Genomic DNA, 13,479 nt, shown 5'->3' with positions numbered 1-13,479 from the left:
GAAGGGGAAAAAAATGAAAGATGTCTGAAGGACATTTCAGATAGACAGCAATGTGAATAAAAGCAGGTGATCAAAAAAATATGGGGGAACATATTTCTGGATAACTGGGGTACAGGGATGGGAGAGAGAATTTTCACTATGTACCTCTTTTTTTTTTTAGCCTTTCAAACTGTTGAAATGTGTAAGCATTTAACCCCTTCAAAAACAGGTAGACAGATATGTAGGTAATTTTTTATCTAAAAAGATCAGTCTGGATTGAAAGACAAGGATAGTAAAAAGTGAGGGTCATGAAATATGAAAGAGCCAGTTGATAAAGGTATTAGAAGTGCTAACAGTATCCATAGGAACATAGGCTGTTTTCTCTAGCCTATCACCCGAAGAAACAGAATAATAGTTTAAGAACACAAAGTCCAGCATCACTGTAGTGAAATGAGGCTCGGCAGGCACCAAGCAAGAAGTCAATGTGGAGCTCTGTATTTGATGAGCTGATCTAATCCTTCTACTGATAGAAAATGTAGAATCAGATGAAATGCATCTTATTGCTATTCTTTAGGAAAAAAAATCTTTTTTTTTCTTTGTTTGTTTGCTTGTTTCATAGTATTTGCAGCCCTTATGTCATTAATTACTTTAAAGAGATACTCATGTTCTTTCACGTGGTCTCTTCTGCCAAAGAGTGCTTGTCCTTAGTCAGTCGTGTCCTACTCTTTGTGATCCCACGGACTGTAGTCCACCAGGCCCCACCAGGCAAGAATACTGGAGTGGGTTGCCATTTCCTCCTCCAGAGGATCTTCCCTAGCCAAGGATCTTGCGTCTCCTGCATTGGCAGAGACGATAGGGCAAAAGGTTATATGTTTTCTCTTCAATTCTCTTTTCATGATTTACAACTATATTGTAAAACAATTTTTCATTAATGCAAGATTTTTAAGTGCTTTAAACAATTTAGAGAAAAGCTTAGTTCAAGGGCATAACAGTACTGAGTATTGGCTGCAAATTGAAATTATAAATTACTGAAAACAAGTTAAGCCATAGTCAATGTTTCCTGTTGCCCTTCAGTATGGTACTAAATTTACCTATAAGTTTTTGAATAGGTGGAACTGTATTAGGTGCTGAGGTAAAGCCAACACCAAGACTTGATATATTAAAAGCATAAAACAGTGAAACAGGTACATTATGAAATTATCATTTCTTTACTCTGGCATCTTTTAATGGAAAACTTTAGTGTGCTTATTTGCTTTACTTTTAAAAATTAATTTAGAAAACTTTTCACTTTTGGAAAGTAAAAACAGTCATATGAAATATTACCAGTATTCATTCTTCATACTAATAATATTATAAGGGTTTAGAGTTGAAAAAGTACCTCACATAGCTCATGCAGTCTTTACAATAACCATGTTACCCTTCCCATCTTGCTCAAGTGCAGTGTTCACCGAGATTGATGTGACCAATGTCTCGTAACTGGGCAGTATCTGTCAGATCCACATTGTCTGAATTTAATTTTCCTTTTATTCTACTCCTGTCTTATTGCTCCTTATCTTTTGTGGTTCACACTGGTACACTGTGAACTCTTGTACAAATTCCCTGCATGTTATTTTAGTATAGCCAAAACAAAACAAAATTAACAATAAAAACATTTAGAGAGATAAACTTGTCTGTTAAAGACAGCTAGCACAACATCACACAATATAAGATCCTTCACATGGTAAAACCAGAGGGGCTGAGGAGCCATCCTGGTTTGTACAAATAAGATATTTGGCTATTATAAACAGTGCTGCGATGAACATTGGGGTACACATGTCTCTTTCAGATCTGGTTTCCTCGGTGTGTATGCCCAGGAGTGGGATTGCTGGGTCATATGGCAGTTCTATTTCCAGTTTTTTAAAGAATCTCCACACTGTTCTCCATAGTGGCTATACTAGTTTGCATTCCCACCAACAGTGTAAGAGGGTTCCCTTTTCTTCACACCCTCTGTGGGAGAAGGCGAGGGTGGGATGATCTGAGAGAATAGCATTGAAACATGTATATTATCAAGTGTGAAACAGATCGCCAGCCCAGGCTGGATGCATGAGACAAGTGCTCAAGGCTGGTGCACTGGGAAGACCCAGAGGGAAGGGATGGGGAGGGAGGTGGGAGGGGGGATCGGGATGGGGAACACATGTAAATCCATGGCTGATTCATGTCAATGTATGGCAAAAACCACTACAATATTGTAAAGTAATTAGCCTCCAACTAATAAAAACAAATGAAAAAATAAAAAATAAAATAAAATTTAAAAAGATATTCAGGTTACTCTTTACAAAAAAAAAAATTAAAGGGCAAACCATGATGTAAAACAGTTTCAGACCCACAACAAGGGAGGGGTCAAGTGTGTTGAACTTAAGCTTTGCAAGACTACAGAGCAAAGTTTACAATTTTTTTCCTTCCCCACCATAAAGATATCGTTTGTAGCAGTTTCATCGCCTTCAAAAAAATTTTTTTTGAACTTTGCCTGAAATTTTCAAAATATAAATACCCAGTTTCAACAACCATCAACATTTTGCCAAGTTTATCTTTCCTGAATTTAAAAAAAAAATCTTATTTTGGTTGAAACATTTTAAAGCAAATTCCAAACATGTTTTCATAAATATTTTTGAGTATTTTTGAATAGAAACATGTTACCCTAAATATTTTAGTGTGCCTCTTTACAAATAATAAAATAAGGAACATTTCTTTACATAACTAAATGCTATTAATTTATCTAACAACATTAATAATAATTCATTAATATTATCTAATGCTGAGTTCATATCTAACTTTTCCCAATTATCTAAACATAAAAACAAAAGAAAAACAAAACTAGGGACAAAACATCAGCTTCCAAAGAAGATTCACATATATTATTGGGTTGTATGGTCTCTTAATTCTTTTACAAAATTTCTCAGTCTAGAACAGAGTTCTTCTCTCTCTCTCTCTCAATCTCATGCTCTCTCTCCCCCTTCTCTTCTCACTGCTATTTCCTTATTGGGAAAACCAGGTCAATTTTCCACTTTATATATGTGGCTGATAATGGTCCTTTGCATTGCCTGTCTGGTGTCCTTTGATATCCAATGGCCAAGAAATTAGTCCTAAAGACTCAAATAGATATGAAATAAACTACACAGCCCCATCTATAAATATTCTTTTAAAAAGATTATTCCATGTAATACCTAGAAATATTATTCTTTCGATCTTCAGTGGAATATACTGTAAAGAAAAAGTGGTTTTACCATAGATTTATGAACTTTAAGTGATTCATGTGAAGGTTGCAAAATGGGATTTTTTTTCTAATTTTATTATTTCTTCTATATTTATTAACTGGAATTCTTTTGTTTAGATGAAATTTTCCTCATTAATTAATTCAGTATAAACTGAAATATGGGCTTCCTTGGTGGCTCAGATGGTAAAGAAACCGCCTGCATTGTGGGAGACTGAGGTTCGATCCCTGGGTCAGCAAGATACTCCAGAGAAAGGAATGGCAACCCATTCCAGTATTTTTGCCTGGAGAATCCCATGGACAGAGGAGCCTCGTGGGCTACAGTCCATGGTAGGGGCAGAGTCATACATGAATGAGCAACTAACACATTCACTTTTCACTTCAAAATGAAATACAGTTCATTGCATAGAGATAAGATGTCCTGTTCACTTCTCCCCCTGTAACTGTCAGTTTTTAGAGTAATGAGTTGGACTGTGGACACTTCCAATGGCATTCTGTGGATTTTCTTTTCTGCTTCTCTTTCTCCTTCCCTCCTCCTATCCCTTCCTTCCTTACTCTCCCTTTCCTCTCCACTGTCCCATTTCCTCCCCTCTTCTCTGTCTAATTTGAACTCGTTGCTTTTTCTCATTTCAATATGTTGGACCTACCCTTACAGGTATTATTTCAATGTTCAAATTACCCCATTTTGGCCAGTGGGAGAACCTTCAAACTTTTTTCTATGTCCCTTTTGCAAGATTCCACAATCTTTGATAGTGTCCTTGCTTTATGGGACAATATAATATTATAATATCACAAACCCATCATGTACATTTTTTTTTGCCCCGGCCCTGGAGTCAGTCACTTCTCCAAAGACTGCTTTTAGTAGGAAATGGTATTTAGAGACAGGGATCTTGCCGTTATTTACTGCTAGTAGCTTGTCATTGGTTCTAAGGTTTTTCCTTAGAAAGATTTAAGATACAGAGCTTTGCTTTTTTGTTTTTTAAAGAGCCAAGGAAAATTTATATGTTTTCACTGATATTCCCACTCAAATATAAGATTAAAATGTCTTTTTGGTTTTATATTCATATCTCTTTTCCCCCTTATGCTAAATTACTGATATTTAAGAAAATTAACATACTTCTTTATCCTATTATATACTTGTAATAATTTTAAAAGTAACAATACTGATATTATTCCCAACATTGATTATTTAAAGAATTATAAGACTTCTTGGTATTTTTGTTTGTTTGTTTTTTTGTCTTTATAGTATATTCCAACTCATTGGAAAAGACCCTGATGCTAGGAAAGATTGAAGGCAAAAGGAGAAGGGGGCAGCAGAGGATAAGATGGTTAGACAGCATCACCAACTCAATGGACATGAATTTGAGCAAACTCCAGGAGATAGTGGAGGACAGAGGAGCCTGGTGTGCTGCAGTCCATGGGGTCACAAAGAGTCAGACACCACTTAGCGACTTAACAGTAACAATAATATATTCCACTGAAGATTAAGAGTAATACTACTTCTAAGTTTACTTGGATATACTTTCTTCTCTCTGTTAGAAAACGGCATTAACTTAATATCCAGGCAGATTTATTTAGTTCAGTTTGCTTTTAATGTTTACAGACTACTTATTAAGTTTGGTTTTTTAATTATGTAAAAAAAATTTAAAACACACCAAGGTGAAACCTGTGAAACAAGTTTTGCTTCCATCCCTGTTCTCTTTATCCTCCCTCTTACTAACATAACTTTTTATTAATTTTGGCTTATCAATCCACTACTGTTTCTTTTTGCAAATATTACCAAATATGCAACTTATACAAAATACACAACATGCTAGATAACCTATTACATACTATCTTTCTTTCATATAATTTCCCATTACAGCTCCATCTTATTTCATTACATTGATGACCCATAGTTTATTAATAAGTTCTCTATTAATGAAGCCTCCTTGTGGCTCAGATGGTAAAGAGTCTGCCTACAATGCAGGAGACCCAGGTTCAATCCCTGGGTTAGGAAGATCCCCTGGAGAAGGAAATGGCAACCCACTCCAGTAATCTTGCCTGGAAAATCCCGTGGATAGAGGAGCCTGGAAGGTCCATGGGGTCGCAAAGAGTGGCAAAGACAAGACTGATTGACTTCACTTTCACTTTTCACTTTTCTCTATTAATGATCTTCTTCTGATGGAAGGGGCCATGCTCAGTAAATCTTTAATCCAATTTTCTGTTGATGGGTGGGGCTGTGTTCCCTCCTTGTTGTTTCACCTGAGACCAAACTCTGATGGAGGTAATGAAGATAATGGTGATCTCCTTCAATAGAAAATTGGATCAAAGATTTACTGAACATGGCCCCACCCATCAGAACAAGACCCAGTTTCCCCCACAGACTTTCCCATCAGGAATCTTCCATAAGTCTCTTATCCACATCCATCAGAGGGCAGACAAAATGAAAACCACGGTCACAGAAAACTAATCAAACTGATCACATGGACCACAGCCTTGTCTAACTCAATGAAATTGAGCCATGCCATGTAGGGCCAGCCAAGACAGATGGGGTCATGGTGGAGAGTTCTAAAAAACGTGGTCCACTGGAGAAGGGAATGGCAAGCCTCTTCAGTACGTTTGCCTTGAGAACCCCATGAACAGTATGAAAAGGCAAAAAGATAAGACACTGAAATATTAACTCCCCAGGTCAGTAGGTGTCCAAGAGACTACTGGAGAAGAGTAGAGAAATAACTCCAGAAAGAATGAAGAGACAGAGCCAAGCAAAAACAACACTCAGTTGTGGATGTGACAGTAATGGAAGCAAAGTCTGATGCTGTAAAGAGCAATATTGCATAGGGACCTGGAATGTTAGGTCCATTAATCAAGGTAAATTGGAAGAGGTCAAACAGGAGCTGGCAAGACTGAACATTGACATTTTAGGAATCAGTGAACTAAAATGGACTGGAATGGGTGAATTTATCTCAGATGACCATTATATCTACTACTGTGGGCAAGAATCCCTTAGAAGAAATGGAGTAGCCATCATGGTCAACAAAAGAGTCTGAAATGCAGTATCTGGGTGCAATCTCAAAATGACAGGATGATCTTTGTTCATTTCCAAGGCAAACCATTCAATACCAGAGTAATCCAAGTCTATGCCCTGACCAGTAATGCTGAAGAAGCTGAAGTTGAAAGGTTCTATGAAAACCTACAAGACCTTTTAGAACTAATGCCCAAAAAAGATATCCTGTTCATTGTAGGGGTCTGGAATGCAAAATTAGGAGTCAAGAGATACTTGAAGTAACAGGCAAATTTGGCCTTGGAGTACAAAATGAAATAGGGTAAAGGCTAACAGAGTCTTGCCAAGAGAACACACTGGTCATAGCAAACACCCTCTTCCAACAACACAAGAGAAGATTCTACACATGGACATCACCAGATGGTCAATACTGAAATCAGATTGATTATATTCTTTGCAGCCAAAGATGAAGAAGCTCTGTACAGTCAGCAAAAACAAGACCAGGAGCTGACTGTGGCTCAGATTGTGAACTTCAGTTCAGTCACTCAGGCATGTCTGACTCTTTGCAACCCCATGGACTGCAGCACACCAGGCTTCCCTGTCCATCACCAATTCCCAGAGTTTACTTAAACTCATAACCATTGAGTCGGTGATGGCATCCAACCATCTCATCCTCTGTCGTCCCCTTCTCCTCCTGTCTTCAATCTTTCCCATCATTTAAGGTCTTTCCAAATGAGTCTGCTCTTTGCATCAGGTCGCCAAAGTACTGGAGTTTCAGCTTCAACATCAGTTCCTCCAATGAATGATCAGGAGTGATTTCCTTTAAGATGGACTGGTTGGATCTCCTTGCAGCCCAAGGAACTCTCGAGAGTCTTCCCCAACACCACAGTTTAAAAGCATCAGTTCTTCCCCTCTCACCTTTCTTTGTAGTCCAACTCTCACATCCATACATGACTACTGGAAAAACCATAGCCTTGACTAGATGGACCTTTATTGGTAAAGTAATGTCTCTGCTTTTTAATATGCTGTCTAGGTTGGTCATAACCTTCCTTTCAAGGAGCAAGCATCTTTTAATTTCATGGCTGCAATCACCATCTGCAGTGATTTTGGAGCCCCCAAAAATAGAGTCAGCCACTGTTTCTACTGCTTCCCCATCTATTTGCCATGAAGTGATGGGACCAGATGCCATGATCTTAGTTTTCTGAATGTTGAGCTTTAAGCCAACTTTTTCACTCTCCTCTTTCACTTTTATTTAGCTCTTTAGTTCTTCTTCACTTTCTGACATAAGGGTGGTGCCATTTGCATATCAGAGGTTATTGATATTTCTCCCAGAAATCTTGATTCCAGCTTGTGCTTCATCCAGCCCAGTGTTTCTCATGATGTACTCTGCATATAAGCTAAATAAGCAGGGTGATAACATACAGCCTTGACGTACTCCTTTCCCTATTTGGAAACAGTCTGTTGTTCCATGTCCAGTTCTAACTGTTGCTTCCTGACCTGCATACAGATTTCTCAAGAGGCAGGTTAGATGGTCTGGTATTCCCATCTCCTTCAGAATTTTCCACAGTTTATTGTGATCCACACAGTCAAAGGGTTTGGCATAGTCAATGAAGCAGAAATAGATGTTTTTCTGGAACTCTCTTGCTTTTTTGATGATCATGAAATCCTGATTGCCAAATTCAGGCTTAAATTGAAGAAAGTAGGGAAAGTCACTAGACCACTCAGGTATGACCTAAATCAAATCCCTTACAATTATACAGTGGAAGTTACAAATAGATTCAAGGGATTAGGTCTGATAGACAGAGTGCCTGAAGAACTATGGATGGATGTCCATGATATTTTCCAGTAGGCAGTGTTCAAGACCATCCCCAAGAAAAAGAAATGCAAAAAGACAAAATGGTTGTCTAAGGAGACCTTACAAATAGCTGAGAAAAGAAGAGAAGCTAAAGGCAAAGGATAAAAGGAAAGATATACCCATTTGAATGAAGAGTTTCACAGAATAGCAAGGAGAGATAAAAAAAAAAAAAAGCCTTCCTCAGTGATCAATGCAAAGAAATAAAGGGAAACAATGAGTGGGAAAGACTAGATATCACTTCAAGAAAATTAGACATACCAAGGGAGCATTTCATGCAAAGATGGGCACAATAAAGGACAGAAATGGTATAGACCTAACAGAAGCAGAAGATATTAAGAAGAGGTGATAAGACTACACAAAAGAACTATACAAAAAAAGATCTCACAACCCAGATAACTTTGATGGCGTGATCACTCACCTAGAGCCAGACATCCTGGAATGCAAACTCAAGTGGGCCTTAGGAAGCATTACCACGAACAAAGTTAGTGGAGGTGATGGAATTCCAGCTGAGCTATTTCAAATCCTGAAAGATGATGCTGTGAAAGTGCTGCACTCAATATGCCAGCAAATTTGGAAAACTCAGTAGTGGCCACAGGACTGGAAAAGGTCCATTTGCATTCCAATACCAAATAAAGGCAATGCCAAAGAATGTTCAAACTACCACACAATGGCACTCATCTCACATGTTAGCAAAGTAATGCTCAAAATTCTCCAAGCCAGGCTTCAATAGTATGTGAACTTCCAGATGTTCAAGCTGGATTTAGAAAAGGCAGAGGAACCAGAGATCAAATTGCCAACTTCTGTTGGATCATAGAAAAAGCAAGAGAGTTTCAGAAAAACATCTGCTTCATTGACTATGCCAAACCCTTCTGACTGCTGGATGACAACAAACCATGGAAACTTCTTAAAGAGATACTTGACCACTTTACTTGCCTCCTGAGAAAACTGTATGCAGGTCAAGATGCAGTAGTTAGAACTGGACATGGAACAACAGACTGTTTCCAAATAGGGAAGGAGTACATCAAGGCTGTATATTGTCACCCTGCTTATTTAACTTAAATGCAGAGTACAGCATGCAAAATGTCAGGCTGGATGAAACACAAGCTGGAATCAAGATTGCTGGGAGAAATATCAATAACCTCATATACACAGATGATGCCACCCTTATGGCAGAAAGCGAAGAGGAACTAAAGAGCCTCTTGATGAAAATGAAAGAGGAGAATGAATAAGTTGGCTTAAAACTCAACATTCAGAAAACTAAGATCATGGCATCTGGTCCCATCACTTCATGTCAAATAGATGGGGAAACAGTGCAAACTTTATTTTGGAGGGCTCTAAAATCACTGCAGATGGTGACTGCAGCCATGAAATTAAAAGCCACTCACTCCTTGGAAGAAAAGCTATGACCAACCTAGACAGCATATTAAAAAGCAGAGACATTACTTTGCCAACAAAAGTCTGTCTAGTTAAAGCTATGGTTTTTCCAGTAGTCATGTATGGATGTGAGAGTTGGACTATAAAGAAAGGTGAGAGGGGAAGAACTGATGTTTTTGAACCGTGGTGTTGGAGAAGACTCTTGAGAGTCCCTTGGACTGCAAGGAGATCCAACCAGTCCATCCTAAAGGAAATCAGTCCTGAATATTCATTGGAAAGACTGATGAAGCTGAAACTCCAGTACTTTGGCGACCTGATGCAAAGAGCAGACTCATTTGGAAAGACCTTAATGATGGGAAAGATTGAAGGCAGGAGGAGAAGGGGATGACAGAGGAGAGATGGCTGAATGGCATCACCCAGTGGATGGATATGAGTTTGAGCAAGCTCCACGAGTTGGTGATGGACAGGGAAGGCTGGCGTGTTGCAATCCATGGGATCTCAGAGTTGGACATGACTGAGCGACTGATCTGAACTGATCATTGATCATCTGGGTTATTTTCAGTCTTTTGCTCTTACAAATACTGCCATGGAAAGTAAACCTGTGCATAAGTTACTTAATATTTTAACGAAGAACATTTTTTTTTAAAGTACAGAATAATGGGGACTTCCCTGATGTCCAGTGGCTAAGACTCTGCACTCACAATGCCGGGGGCCTAGACTGGATCCCTGGAAACTAGATTTCACGTGCTGCAACTAAGAGTTCACATTCTCAACTAAAGAACCTGCATGCTGAAAATAAAGATCCTGCATTTTTCAACAAAGATCGAAGGTCTTACATGCGGCAATAAGACTCAATGCAGCCAAATTCATTAATTAATTTTTTAAAAGTAAGGTATAATGAAAACAAGGATTCTTTAGTAGGGAATGTTTGCCAAAACTTATCCTTCCATTTTACAGTATTGGCAAACGAAACCAGCATACTACTAATAATAGATTACACATACATAGGTCTCTCAAAAACACCTCTGCCTTCACTGTTTTCTGTCTGTAAGCTAGGTAAATAGTTAGGGAGGGCTAACTGCTGTAACAAACAACAAAATTGTGGGGACTAAACAATACAAGTATTTGTCTTCTGTTTCTTCTTGGCGGGTGGCTTTTGTGAGATTGATCTCATGGTTTTAATCTCCTATCTTACTTGGAAGTCTCCTGCTTTGCCCCCAACTCTCAATAGAGAACAGGCGGGTGGAGAAGGCACACTTACTTTTTGAAAGCCTCGATATGGAAATGACACATCTTGACAAGAAACAGTCACATGGCCACCCCTTCTGCATGGAACAGGAGTTCTGGTGGAAAGCTCAGGAAGAAAAAAAATGAGTTTGATGAACAGTGAGCCAGTCTTGGTCATTTAAGGCTCTGGTTATCTGCTTCATATTCTTCAATATATTTGTTCCAATGTTTCTATAGAAATCTGTAACCCATAAAAAGATCATGTCAGTGAAAAGGTGCTGTGCCCACTGCAAAGTAGCCTTTGGATGTGTGTGAAGCAAATGGAACAAAAGAGCCATGGCAGGTGCAGTTTTCTATGTGTCTGTATTTTTACATGTGCTATCATTCAACACAAAGTTTCAGCACCTAGGAGTGACTTGGGGAGATTTGACCTACCTCCAAAATAAACAGTCTGAATAAAAATGTGATGCTTTGTAAATGCAGTCTCAAGTCATTTGGGAGGCAATCAGATTGCCACAGACAACCAAGAGTAGAGCCTCAATATTTCGGATCCTATTCTTTGAGAATTTTAAATATGTCATTGGAAACGGACACTGAACTATGGTTTAAATCAGTCACAAAGAATGTTTGTAAACCTACTTAATAGAGAACACAAATACAGAAATTTCCAAATGTATATTACAAAAGTTCTTGATCTTTGATACATTTATAAATCATTAATGCTATTACAAATTCTTTTTTAAAGCAAATCTACTAGTATTGCTCTTGGCAAAACTATTTTCTGGTCACTTGAGTGTTATACATGATCTTCCTAGGTGGCGCTAATGGTAAAGAATCCACCTGCCAAAGCAGGAGATGTAAGAGACACGGGTTCGATTCCTGGGTCACAAAGATCCCCTGCAGAAGGAAATTGCAACCCACTCCAGTATTCTTCCATGGACAGAGGAGCCTGGCGGGCTACAGTGGAGAGTTGCAAAGAGTTGGAGATGACTGTATTTGCTCTTGGCAAAACTATTTACTGGTCACTTGGAGTTTTATATATATCCATATGTAAAAGTATTATACATTTGCTATATGTTTATTTTTATACATATCATATATATATTTATTTATCAAATGCTCTGTAATTTATAATATTCATTAATTTGAAACAGCACTTTCTGTAAAATTAGTAAAGTTTTATTACAAAATCAGTGAAACAAGTTTGTGAAACAGGTTCTACATTATAATAATATATAGTACCTCTTCTCTCTCTCCTTCAGATTTTTATAAAATTCCTGAATTGTCAGTGAAGTTTGGAGAAAAAGTGACTTGTTTCATTTTTGAGAATTAAAATGAGTACACTGTTTTACTTTAAAAACAGGAAATAAAAATCTAAACAAAGAGCCAGCATGTAAATTTCCATATCCTGTGGTGAAATATGATAAACGACCTGGCCAGCTCTTGCCTAGACTTGTTGGAATAATCTATTAATGGAGGAAGAGTTCATCTCAGGCTGCTTCCTGCTGAGGTTCTGAGCAGTAGAAAAGGCTTATCGAAGAAATTAATAACATTTCACAAAACATCAGGACACTAGAAGATAATGAAAATAGTATTCATCTAGAAATAATAACAGTGATGTCTTCAAAATTGATCAGTGAGAGATTGCATCTCTTTCATTTAAGACAGAGAAGATCACAGGTATATATGGTCATGGGCACTAATCAAATCCTCTTCCAAGGTTTTTAACTCAGAAGTATGAAACTATAAAAGAGCACAGAGAACGTATATCAGGTCTCTTTTATCCCTGGATGTCCCCTAAGTCTATTTCTTCATCTTTTAAAATGAAGATAAGCCATGATCATGTCTACCTCAGACATGTTTAGGTTGAAATTTGACCTCTAGGTCAAATTCCATAGAAAACTCATAAAATGCCTTGTAACTGTACAGAATTTACAAGGCTCAAAAAGTATTTTGAGCAATTGATCTTGCATAATATCATGCCTCAAATATCCTAAACCTAGTCTATGGGGTCGCACAGAGTCAGACACGACTGAGTCGACTTAGCAACAGCAGCAGCAGCGGCATTGACTCATTAATCATGATCTGATAGCCTTAAATGTTCCTATGAACAAAAGCATTGCTCTTTCATTCTCTGCCTGGGCCCAGACAGTGAGAAATCTCAATGAAAGTAATTCTATAGCAAACTGGGGAAAACTTAAAGCAGTTACAAAAGTAAACAAGATGATTCTCAGATAGATTGTTGGTTGGATTAGTTAGCTTTCACTAGGTTACTCTATGCTGACAAATAATTCCACTCCCATTCCTACACACACACACACACACATATACATAGCACCTACACAAAATAAAGCTGAGAAAGTCTTAGAGTATGCAAAAACCTTCAGCTTCTTCTCTGAGCCCTGTCTATCCTATTGAGAGGCCTAGGGAGTCACACTTATCTGTGCAAGGCTTTAACAATAGGTGTTATGGTCACACGTTTTATATGATTTTCCCCTGGGGCTGAGTCTGTAGCTGCTGCTACTAAGTCACTTCAGTTGTGTCCGACTCTGTGTGACCCCATAGACAGCAGCCCACCAGGCTCCCCCGTCCCTAGGATTCTCCAGGCAAGAACACTGGAGTGGGTTGCCATGTCCTTCTCCAATGCATAAAAGTGAAAAGTGAAAGTGAAGTCACTCAGTCGTGTCCAACTCGTAGCAATCCCATGGACTGCAGCCTAGCAGGCTCCTCCGTCCATGGGATTTGCCAGGCAAGAGTACTGGAGTGGGGTGCCATTGCCTTCTCCAATCAAAACCTAGAGATGACCAATTG

This window comes from Cervus canadensis, chromosome 19 (genome assembly GCF_019320065.1).
Source record: "Cervus canadensis isolate Bull #8, Minnesota chromosome 19, ASM1932006v1, whole genome shotgun sequence".
Classification (NCBI taxonomy): Eukaryota; Metazoa; Chordata; class Mammalia; order Artiodactyla; family Cervidae; genus Cervus; species Cervus canadensis.
This window is presented reverse-complemented; position numbering follows the sequence as displayed.